Raw genomic sequence first — 13,085 nt, forward strand, 5'->3', positions numbered from 1 at the left:
AGGGATATAAAAAATTTTAGACAGCTACATCGTGCAGAGAAAAAGAAAGTCCCCCCAAATCTCGCTACTATTACAATATAAAAAATATATTAAAAAGCATCAACATTAAGTATTAGCAGTTCTAGGTCTAACAAATAGTCAATATGTTTCAATCATTTCTTTTTTGTATCACTTCATAAAAATACATTGTAACAACAATTGCAGTAATGTTTCAAATCATTTTTGTGATCTGAGTCTTCTAGCTGTTGCCTCCCCCCCCCCCAGTCTGTTGGCAGAGCCTCAGCCACTCCCTCCCTCATCTCTTGTGTAGAATCCCCTATTCCATCTAGGAGAGCACTATGCCTCTTCATGAAAGCCTCAGCCTCCATAACTGTAGTAATTCTGGTTCTACTGCCCTCCCAGAAAATCAGCATGCCTTCTGGTAATAACCATTTAAACCAGACCCCCTTATCATATAACTTTTTTGCTAAAGAGGAGTATTTCTTCCACTTATCTCTTACTTTCTTTGGGATCTGTTTAAGAATGGTTATTTCTTTATCTTTATATTTTAGTGGTCCACCCCTTTGAGCTCCTAGAACCTCATCTCTTGTGGTTTTTCTAAGAAATTTTACATGGACTTCCCTTGGAACATTATGTGTTCTTGCATATGCTGAGTTAATCCTATAAATCAGGTCAATATCCCACCCAAGTTGTTGTTTATCTCTATTAATATATTCAGCTAGTATTGTGGTCATAATCTCCTTAAGATCTTCATCCTCTGCTTCTTCCAGGTTTTGAAACTAAGGAAAAAAGACATCCTTTCAAATTCTGTCTTTATCATGTGGTTTTCAAATTCTACACTCCCCCTTTGGATTGTTCTAACCTCCTCCCTCACCCCAACCGCACCTTCCTCCAGTACCCCTATTCTCTGTTCATTTTGTGTGACTTGTTGCGTTTCTCCGAGCCGATCATTTAGCTCTGCAAGTTGTTTTTTTATTTTGCCCTGTCCCTTTAAGAGAGATTGAAGCATCTGTTGAGTAGATAAATCCTTTGAGCTTTCTTCAGGGGCTTTAGGTTGTAAAAAAGACCCCAATTGTGATTGATGGGTGACAGGGCTGGAAGTAGACGATGTCGGGGCCGAAGAAGTCTTGTCAGTCGGTACTTTTTTCGGAGCCATCATGAAGCTCAGAGACTGTTATAAATCTTTACAGAGAAATGGCATCTGCAGGAGGGCACAGCTGGTAGAGATCACAAGGCAAACAAATCCAAAGGAGAATAAATCTTCTAGTCAAGTCAATTAGATAAGTCCAAATGTTCCAAATCCAAGGGAAAAAAGTTTTAGAGAGGCTCCTAGAGATCTCTGGGGTGGAGACTAGTTCAGAGCCATAGAATCTTGCAAGGAAGGAATCTTTTCCATAAGGATGAAGAAGAAGGAGGAGGAAGGCTCAGCCTTCACAGGTGGGCAGGAAACAACAAGTCCCAAGTTCCCATACATAGTTCAAAGAAGAGCCAGTTCAGCCATCCTTTCTCCTGCAATTGCAGTCCAGAATTATTTTTCCATTATTAAAAAAGAGTGAAAGTAGTTTTTAAACTCCCTCTCTCTCCTGCGTGGAGAGAGATTTTACAAGCGCCGCTTTTCCGAGGGGGATGGATTCCCCCCCCCTCCAATCTCCAAGTTCCAAGCAAGCTGCAATCCATCCAATAAGCAAACCAATAAAAGATTTGGGGAGACTTCCCCTCACCGCACTTCGGCTGTATCTTCTTCTTAAATTTGAAACCTCCCAGAGCCATCTGGCGAAGAGGCGACATCACTCGCCCCCACTGCTCCCCGGCGCCTAGGCGAAGCTGGGAAAACACCCCCACTGGCTGCCGCCGACTGCGGGGGGTCCCAGCAAGCCGCCTTTCGGCAGGAGACCCTTTGCCCGAGTCTCCTGTGTTCCTTTCGGAACCCGCCAAGGGAGCGATTGGTGGACTACGCGTCCATCGCCATTCGGTCCCGGAGGCGGAAGTCCATCAGAAGCATATATTGCATTGCTACCCAAAGAGGAGACAGATCTAACGCAAACCAAGAATTATAGACCAATATCTTTATTAAATTCAGATTACAAGTTATTTGCATCTATATTAGCAGACAGACTCAAGAAGTATTTAAATAGCTTTATCCACTCTGATCAAAATGGTTTTTTTTACCAAAGAGACAAATTCAAGACAATATGAGAATGATTTTGAATACTTTGGAATACTATGAGGCCCATCCTGAGAAACAAATGGCTTTGATGTTTCTTGACGCACAGAAGGCTTTTGACAATGTGAATTGGCAATTCATGTTTTCACAATTGGAACAGATTAATTTTGGTAAAAAAATTATCCAAACTATACAAATGGTATATCACAAACAAACCACAAAGATAATGGTAAATGGAGAATTGACAGATTCTATTGAAATAAAGAAAGGTACGAGACAAGGTTGCCCATTATCACCGTTACTTTTTGTCTTAACATTAGGAGTCTTAAATAGAAAGATTAGAGAAGAAGAAGAAATAAAAGGAATGTGTGGAAAACCGGGGCTCATTCTTCCCGGTTGGGCCAGAGGCCTTCTCCGAGGGCCGATTTCATGAGATGGAGAGTGAAGATACCACACAGGATTCCTCGGGATGAGACCGCGCCCAGAGTTGCCTCCGGGGACCTCTTTTATTGGTAAACAAGGAAGGACGGAGTAAAGGGTACATACATAGGTTTAACACTACCATATTTGGTCATACTTCCTGTAATAGGTTTAACACTACCATATTTGATCATGCTTCCTGTAATAGGTTTAACACTACCTATTTAACACTACCTAAAAACTCCATATCATTTGAACCTTCCTGAAGCTGGGATTGGAGCTTGCTGGATAGAAGGGGGGTGAGTCACAGAGACAAAGAGCTCACAGAGGTGGGGGCCCTTAAACTCCATATCATTTGAACCTTCCTGAAGCTGGGATTGGAGCTTGCTGGATAGAAGGGGGGTGAGTCACAGAGACAAAGAGCTCACAGAGGTGGTGGCCCTTAAACTCCATATCATTTGAACCTTCCTGAAGCTGGGATTGGAGCTGCTGGATAGAAGGGGGGTGAGTCAGAGAGACAAAGAGACTGAGGTGGGGGCCCTTAAACTCCATATCATTTGAATCATATATCTATAAACCAAAATAGCAATAATACATTCTGGATTAGTGTGCTTGAGATTGTGATTTTATTTTATTTCAAAATGACCGGCTTAGTTCAATGTAATAGCTGTTTTGCACCTGTCTTTCGCAGTACTCTTTTCAAATTTGGATACTGTCGCCTTTGTAAACAAATTACTAGTCTACATAGACAGATTACCTACCTAGAATCTGTAATCAGTGCTCTCCAAGCAGAAACTAGGTGTCTACTTCAGCCGTTCCACTCTATGGCGATGCCATGCTATCAGCCCCCTCTGCCACAAAGATCTTGCAGGAGAAGAGCAGTCTGGACAACCGTGGGATCTGGCAGGTTGAGAGCTGTGAACCATAAACACAGAGCTTTTGCTGTGACCCAGCAAAACAGATATAGTGCCCTTGCTGACCTTAATGGGGACACTAAAGAGATAGATCAAGGTAGTTGTGATAATGATGACTCAAATAAGCAGGGGGTCGTGGTCCAAAATGAAGAACCTTCTTCGGAAATGCGAAATGGGGAACCAGGTATCACACATCAGTCACAGAAGAAGATCAAGGTCTTTGGGTCAATATTAAAGTTGTGGGGGAAATGACATTGCCATAGGTCTATACTACAGGCCACCCAACCAAGCAGAGGAAGTAGATGAACTTTTTGCTAGTCAGCTAACTAAGGTATGTAGGAAGCACACCACAATAGCAATGGGAGATTTTAACTACCCTGACATCAACTGGGAAACAAACTCTGCACCAAGTGGAAGATCCAACAGGTTCCTAACAAACCTAGCAGACAACTTTGTTTTCCAAAAAGTAGAGAAGGGAACAAGTGGATCAGCCATATTGGACTTAATTCTCACTAACAGAGAGGAAATGATAGAAGGTGTTGAAGCCATAGGAACCCTCGGGGCAAGTGACCATGCAATATTGGAATTCAACATTATCCAAACACAAGTAGTAGAACAAAGTCAAACTGGAGTCTTGGACTTTAAGAAAGCTAATTTCAATAAACTTACAGAGAGCTTGGGAAAAATTCCATGGATGAGAATCCTCAAGGGGAAAACAACTCAAGAAGCTTGGGAAATTTTGAAAAATGAGATTACAAAAGCCCAGTCTAGCACAATACCAATGAAGAAGAAAAATAACAGCTCCCAAAAGAAACCAGCATGGCTGCATAAAGAACTATCTGACAAACTGAAAGACAAAAAAGGTAAGTATAACAAGTGGAAGGAGGGGGACATAACTAAGGCAGAATATCAGCAAATAGCCCGAGGCTGTAAAGATGAAGTGAGGAAAGCTAAGGCTCACAATGAAGAAAGGCTTGCCACAAAAGGAAAAATTAACAAAAAAAGCTTCTTCCAACATGTTAAAAACAAGAAAAAAGTTAAGGAAACAATTGGTCCATTGCTAGGAGAAAGTGGCAAGAAGGTGACAAGCAACAGGGAGAAAGCAGAACTATTTAACTCATGTTTTGCATCTGTCTTTACACAAAGGGATAAAACAGTCCAACCTATCAAAAGCAGCACCACAAAAATCAGATTAGGAACACAAATTGAAATAGGGAAGAAAATGGTAAGTGAGCACCTATCTACCCTAGACGAGTTCAAATCACCAGGACCGGATGGATTACACTCCAGGGTTCTGAAGGAACTAGCAGACGAGATCTCAGAACCACTGAATTATATCTTTCAGAGATCCTGGAACACCGGGGAACTACCAGAGGACTGGAAAAGAGCTGATGTGGTTCCCATCTTCAAAAAAGGGAAAAAATTAGATCCAGGAAACTACAGACCTATCAGCCTGACCTCAATACCAGGAAAGATTCTGGAAAAAATAATCAAGCAACGAATTTGCGAACACCTAGAAGCAAACAAAGTAATATCCAAAAGCCAACATGGATTTGTTAAAAACAGATCATGCCAGACTAATCTTATTGCATTCTTTGATAATGTGACAAAATTAGTGGACCAGAGGAATGCCGTTGATATAGTTTACTTGGACTTCAGTAAGGCTTTTGATAAGGTAGACCATAACCTACTACTAGATAAAGTAGAAAAAAGTGGGTTGGACAGCATCACCACCAGATGGATTCGTAACTGGCTGACCAACCGCACTCAACAGGTAGTCCTCAATGGAACTGCACCTACATGGAGGGAAGTATGCAGTGGAGTACCCCAAGGCTCTGTTTTAGGCCCAGTACTCTTCAACATCTTCATCAATGATTTGGATGAGGGAATAAATGGGGAACTCATCAAATTTGCCCATGACACCAAGCTGGCAGGAATAGCCAACACTCCAGAAGATAGGCTTAAGATACAGAAGGATCTTGACAAACTTGAACATTGGGCACTATCTAATAAAATGAAATTCAATGGTGAAAAGAGTAAGGTTCTACATTTAGGCAACAAAAATGGAATGCACAGGTACAGTATAGGTGGTACCTTGCTCAGTAGTAGTAACTGTGAAAGGGATCTTGGAGTCCTAGTGGACAACCATTTAAATAGGAGCCAGCAGTGTGCAGCAGCTGCCAAAAAAGCCAACGCAGTCCTAGGCTGCATCAACAGAGGGATAGAATCAAGATCACGTGAAGTGTTGATGCCGCTTTATAATGCCTTGGTGAGGCCACACTTGGAATACTGCATTCAGTTCTGGTCGCCACGATGTAAAAAAGATGTGGAGACTCTAGAAAGAGTGCAGAGAAGAGCAACAAAGATGATTAGGGGACTGGAGACTAAAACATATGAGGAACGGTTGCAGGAACTGGGTATGTCTAGTTTAATAGAAAGAAGGACTAGGGGAGACATGATAGCAGTGTTCCAATATCTCAGGGGTTGCCACAAAGAAGAGGGAGTCAAACTATTTTCCAAGGCACCTGAGGGTAGAACAAGAAGCAATGGGTGGAAACTAATCAAGGAAAGAAGCAACTTAGAACTGAGGATAAATTTCCTGACAGTTAGAACAATTAATCAGTGGAACAGCTTGCCTCCAGAAGTTGTGAATGCCCCAACACTGGAAGTCTTTAAGAAGATGTTGGATAGCCATTTGCCTGAAACGGTATAGGGGGTTGGACTAGAAGGCCTCCAAGGTCCCTTCCAACTCTACTATTGTATTGTATTGTATTGTACTACCATATTTGGTCATGCTTCCTGTAATAGGTTTAACACTACCATATTTGGTCATGCTTCCTGTACAAGCATTCTATTGGTTCCTGGTGTCATGTTTACATTGGCTGCTCATCCTGGCATTGTGGTGATGAGATCCTTTTTGTCTCCTTTGTTTTTCCTCCTAATGTGGTTCAGCCTCCTTCCAGAGGCCTACACGTAGTGGATAGTTCTTCTGAGCACATGTTTTTTGTTTAGCCCTTAATGGTGGATCAGATACTACTGCAACATCTCCTCTGTTTTTTGTTTTAAAAGGCAGAATTTTTAGACTTGTTGCTAAAAAGTGGGAGATGTTGAAATGGTCTCCTCATCACTACTGAAGGTGATGGGAGGTTTTTTATCATAGTTAATGGTGATGATATCATTGTCTATTTCTTCCTCGCTGCCTTTAAAGGCATCCGGGAGCTCGCTTTGGATAGATTCATCTTGAGGCATCAAGGAATATCCCTTGTTGTGCCATAATGCATTCACCTGAGCGACAGCACGCTTTTCAGCAATCAGTGATAGACTATTGGAAATAGTTTTTACAAAAATTGGTAAGACACAAGGCAATACAATACATCCTAAAGCAATCATACCAATGAGCGCAACAATGGCCTGAAGGCCAGGCAATTTGGGGAACTATGAACCAAACATATCTCTGAAATCTAACCCAGACCATGTCTGGATGGGAACATGGGCAATTTTTACCATATCCGATGTTATTTGTTCAATTACTTTTCCACTGTTGTCTATCTGGATACAACAATTGGATAGATTAAACTTTCCACATACTCCCCCTTCTTTGGCTAATAAATAGTCTAAGGCAAGACGATTTTGCATAATGTATGTGCGAGAAAGAGCACTTTCTTTGGCAAGTTGTTTGAAGGGGAGTGCGTAGTAGGGGCTGATAAACAAACAGTGTTACAGTGGCCGGTGGAACACGTGGTGGCAGCCGGGCCTAAGGTAAAGTTAAAACCCTCAGGGCCAGATTGGATGGTTCCAATCGGGCCTGTGTACCAATAGTTATAAGCATCTTGAAAACTAATGTGCCCAGTGGATTGGACCTTGCGAAGAGTAAAAAGATATTTTGCTCCCATGAAAAGGAGCCACAGGTGACCCCCACAGTCCCATCACCCTGCCCCTTAGTTATGGCTGTGCAAGCGTCAAAACAAACAGAAACTGAGCCCTTTTGGTTATTTGAGGGGCGATTCTGGGAGGTATTGTGAGCAACATACCCTGATCGTAGTTGGGCAAGCGAAAAGAGAGTTGAGGGTATTTGAAATTTTGCATTCGGATGCCAACTACCCCCTTTATACCCGTATATGTGAATAGAAGCATAAACAGGGCCCAGGGCGTGCGGGTGATAACACTGAGTTCCTGATGAAGTGGTGCAGCGGGCATACACAGTGTTGTTTCGGGTGCAAGAGTCTAGGTCTTTTGTACAGTCTGGCTTCAGTATGTGGTAGATTAATGTCTGACGAGTGCGAGTGCCTGATTTTGTGGTCTGGATGCATTCCGCACAATCCTGAGAAAGGGTGGTTGCTCGCTTTCGTCTTGACAGGTAAGAAACTTTAAGAAAAGCGTCAAGTGAAGAAATGACTTGGCGAGTGGGAAGGCAGGTACGAAGGAGCCGGCACCGGTAAACACCAGAGTCTGAGAGTTGGGCACGGTGAAAGGTCAGCGTAGATGAGGTAGGGTTGACACGAGAGGTAATTGTGATGGTAGAAGAGCTGGACAGCTGATGCTCCTCCTCGCCTTTCCGGGCCCATGTTAAAATCATTGGTCCAGGGCCACCCATGGTAAGGATGCAGGTGAAAGATGTGGTCCCATTAACTGGAGCGGTGGCAGTCCGCGGCATCAACATCAGTGGAGGTGGTGGCTGGTTGATCGCGGCAGCCGTCACCTGTCGATTGTGTTTTGCAGTCCAGATTGCCATCAGGGCGAGGATCATAAGCAATTAATCCCCAATAAAAGATAGTCTTATAGTTCAAACCAATGAAGTGTTGAATTACTGCAGGCAAGATTCAAACAGGATCCAAACATGTAGAAAGCAAATGTTTCATGTACAGTTCAGGTCAGTGTGTGTGATGTTAGTTGCACCCATAGATTTTTACTTCAGTCACTGTTCAAATGAGTTTTTGGGTGAGATGACAGAACAAGTAAACATAAACAAATGATGACTAGGGAATTGGCAAAAATGGCAGCGCATTAGTTCCACATGTCGTTGTTTCAGCACTGCTTTGGTGGTTTTTGGTTTTTCACATCACTGGACAGCTGTTTTGGCAAGATCGTATTGGCCACTGTGCTGTCTGTAAAGTCATCTTGGTCATCTCTGGAACTGGATTTGGGAACTGGTACGACAATATTTTTGGCTGGACAAGCATCACATGCTAGAATCCACAAAGATCTGTAGAAGCAAGCACAGCATGTCCTCGTCCCCCTTGCGGGGGAGGCAAACAAACTTTAAATCTATTATGTTACCTATGCCAAATTAGCCAAATTGGGGTACACCAAATTGTTAGGTACCCAAAATCCCTCCTGTTTTATTTGTTTGAGAAAACAGTCCTTAAAGGACCAATTAACATGTTCCACGATGGCTTGACCTGTGGAATTGTAAGGGGAAAAAACCCAAAATTAAAACAATGTTCCAATTAGTACAAGATTACAAAAAGCCAATGAAAAATAGGCCAGGCCATTATCAGTCTTTAAAAAGAAAAGTTTGCCCAAGGCAGTAAAGTCTGAAAAAAGGTGAGAAAAAAACATGATTAGCTGTTTCTTCTCATTAAAATGTGGCCAAAAAAAAAATAGATAAATGAGTTTACTTCTAAGGAGCCAAAAAAAAAAAAAAAACATAGGTGACATCCATTTGCCATAATAATTAGAGGCCAAATCATGGGGATTAACTTCCGTGTCCCCAAAGGGGGATGCCCCAAAACACTGGGGGCAAGATGAAACAATTTGCTTGACCTGGTTGAGTGGCATATGGCAAAATTGTGCCAGTCCCCAGGCATTTTGATGAAAAAATTATCAAAAAAAAAAATAAATCTGAAGAAAAAACGTAGTTAAAAAAATACCTAGAAAATTAAAAATAAGTTGACACACATAATGAAAGTCAGAAATGTAGTTAAAAAGTTTGTTAAAAAAGATGTGAAAAGTTAAAGTAGCAACAGACAATTTTTAGTGTTGCAAGAACAACGGTATTGCAAGGTAGGAAAAGAAAAGTCATTAAACATGCAAGCCAAAGATCTTTAGGCAAATGATATGAAATACAGACCGCATAGTCAGTTAAAGCACACTGAAGAAAGAAGTTATTCTGAAAACAAAATTAAAAATCAGATTTTGGAATAGGAAAAATAATATTAATTAAATCAGTCCAATTTCTACAACAAACCCAAGGTTATTAATTCAACAACTGCCTAAAAAAAATAATGGCAAAATATTTTAAAACGGAGTTTGTTGTCTTAAAAAAAACATCAAAAGAATTAGCTGACAAGTTACGCAAACCACAAATGGAATGCTCAAAATCTCATTAATCTTTTCAACTGTGGCAAGGGCACGAAAAAGAATTTTTTTTTTACCAAAGCCAGTGAATAGCACTTATACAAAAATTCAATTCTGCAACATAAATCTAAATAAAAAAAGAACTAAGTAAATGTATAATCATATCTACCATATCAAGATCGTTTTCCTTTTGCTAATTTCACCAACAATTCCATTTGAGCCTCAAAATTATCTCTCTGTTGTTTTTCTAAAACATCCTACAATCTGTTAAACCGACACAGGCTCTTCCAAAAAAGGGAGGAGGTGGGGGAAGGGAACATAAGCCAACACAAACTCTTTCAAAAGAAAAAGAAGTGTGTGTGTGTGTGTGGGGGAAACAACAGACACCCCGGAGAGGGGGAGGTGGGGGAAGAGATAAGAAGCAGACACACGGAAAATGGACTTTTCTTGCAAAGCAGGATAAGGAAGGATAGAAAAAAAAGCAATCCTGTAAACTAATTACTTCATGATCTTGTGGAATCAATTTAGGTGGAGAGACAGAAAACATATGTTTATTCCCCTCTTCTTTTGCTAATTGTTCCTCTAACCGTGGAGGAGAAGAAAAATTAACCTCGCCATGAGACCAATTAAAGATAATTTTGGAGAAAGAATTTTTAATTCCTTCTTTTTAATTGGGGAAGAGTTTTACCCCCTTGAGAAGCTATTTTTATAGAAGATTCGGTTAATTCCCTTAGTTCATGCAAATGTTCAACTTGCGGCTGAGGGAATTTTCTGCCCATACTCACGGAGTAACCACGTTGTGTTTCAGACAGGTCGAATGCGCAGGCCTCTTCCAGGTGGGTAAGCGTGGGCAATCCGAGACGTATTCCGCGGAATCACGTCGGAGTCACCAGTTGTGGAAAACCGGGGCTCATTCTTCCCGGTTGGGCCAGAGGCCTTCTCCGGGGGCCGATTTCATGAGATGGAGAGTGAAGATACCACACAGGATTCCTCGGGATGAGACCGCGCCCAGAGTTGCCTCAGGGACCTCTTTTATTGGTAAACAAGGAAGGGCGGAGTAAAGGGTACCTACATAGGTTTAACACTACCATATTTGGTCATACTTCCTGTAATAGGTTTAACACTACCATATTTGGTCATACTTCCTGTAATAGGTTTAACACTACCATATTTGGTCATGCTTCCTGTACAAGCATTCTATTGGTTCCTGGTGTCATGTTTACATTGGCTGCTCATCCTGGCATTGTGGTGATGAGATCCTTTTTGTCTCCTTTGTTTTTCCTCCTAATGTGGTTCAGCCTCCTTCCAGAGGCCTACACGTAGTGGAAAATTACCAGAGATAGTTCTTCTGAGCACATGTTTTTTGTTTAGCCCTTAATGGTGGATCAGATACTACTGCAACAGGAATGAAAATTAAAAAAGAAGAATACAAGCTACAAGCATTTGCAGATGAGTTGGTATTTATTCTTGAAGACCCACTAGAGGCAGCACCCAAATTGTTGGAAAGAATAGAGGAGTGTGGAAAAGTAGCAGGCTTTAAAATAAATAAAGACAAAACAAAGATTTTGACAAAGAACATACCATCAAGACGAGTTGGCAGAAGCTTTGCAGATTCAAATCACAAGTAAGGTTAAATATTTGGGGATATACTTATCAACTAGATGTAGCACTCTTAAGGAGGATAATTATATTAGATTAAAACAACGAATTGCGACTGATTTGATGAAATGGCAAAATCTGCAACTATCAATGTTAGGAAGAATCTCTACAAATAAAATGAACATTTTACCTAGAATTTTATATCTGTTCCAGACAATTCCAATTAGATTAGGCAAGGACTTTTTTGAAGATCTAAATAAAATAGTCTTGAAGTTTATTTGGCAAGGGTAAAAAGCGAGAATAAAACTTAAATTGTTACAAGATGCTAGAAGAAGAGGAGGACTGGGCCTACCTGACTGGGAGTTATATTATCAAGCAACAAACCTGATGTGGATTAAGGAGTGGGTAACACTAAATAATTCCAGATTATTGAATGTAGAGGGTCATGATTTATTGTTGGGATGGCATGCTTTTTTATGGTATAAGGGAGCGAAAGCACATGGTTAGTTTAGAAGACATTATATAAGGGAGGCATTGTTATTAAACTGGGAAAAGGTTAAAAGATTACACTACTTAAAAACTCCAGGCTGGATATCAACTATTGAAGCATTTTCATATCCAATAATATATAAAAAGGAACAAACAGTAAGATATGTTTAATTTAATTTTAATTATGTATATTATTGTTTGGATGGGTTTTTTTAAAATTTATACCTGTACACCGCCCCGAGTCCCTCCGGGGAGAGGGGGCGGTCTAGAAATCTAAATAATAAATAAATAAATAAATAAATAAATAAATAAATAAATAAATAAATAATAAATAAATAAATAATAAATAAATAAATAAATAAATAAATATGTTGAAATATTGAATACAGAGGGTGAACTCAAATCTATTCAAGAGTTGAAACAAGAAGGAATAGAAATGAATTGGTATTCATACTTACAGATACAATCTAGATCAGTGGTAGTCAACCTTTTTCTACCTACCGCCCACTAATGGATCTTTCTTGATGGAAAAATTTCCTTACCGCCCACCAGTTTTTGCGCAAGTGCGGAATATTTTTTAGAAAGGAGGGTGTTTTTTAAAAAAAGAAATGTACATACATTTATCTTTTTATTTCTACTTTATGCATGTTTATAATGTTTTTAACTTTATAAAGTTTAATTAGAAAACAATAAAGTAAAATGAAATTAGCTTTACTAGTGATTAATGAGATCTTTGAGGCTGATGCTGCGAGACTAAATATTTGATATCTGGTTCGATTTTTGTAAGGAACAAACGAAGGTCTCCTCTTTCGGTGCTTTTCCTTTTTATCTCCTTTTTTTTAAAATCTTCCTGAGGGCTATGTACAAAAGTAAGGCTGAGCTAGTTAGCCCACTTATTATTATTAGCCAACAACAATTCTCTCCTGCCTTTTCTTTCTCCTATTTTGCAACTGCTCTGCTCCGCTTCTGCCTGTCCCTGCTATCAGTTTCTACTCCTCCCCTTCCTCTTCCCACGTGTTTGCTTGTGCATGCACTCGCGCTCGCCTGCCCACTCGCACAAAAGGAGGTTTTAACCTCCGAAATCCCTAACGCACTCATTCTCTCGCGCGTTAGTTCAAAAGGAGGTTTCAACCTCCGAAATCCCCACCGCCCACCTGAAATCCCAAAACGCCCACTAGTGGGGGTAGGGACCAGGTTGACGA

Source organism: Natrix helvetica, assembly GCF_964273705.1.
Source record: "Natrix helvetica genome assembly, chromosome: 4".
Lineage (NCBI taxonomy): Eukaryota > Metazoa > Chordata > Lepidosauria > Squamata > Natricidae > Natrix > Natrix helvetica.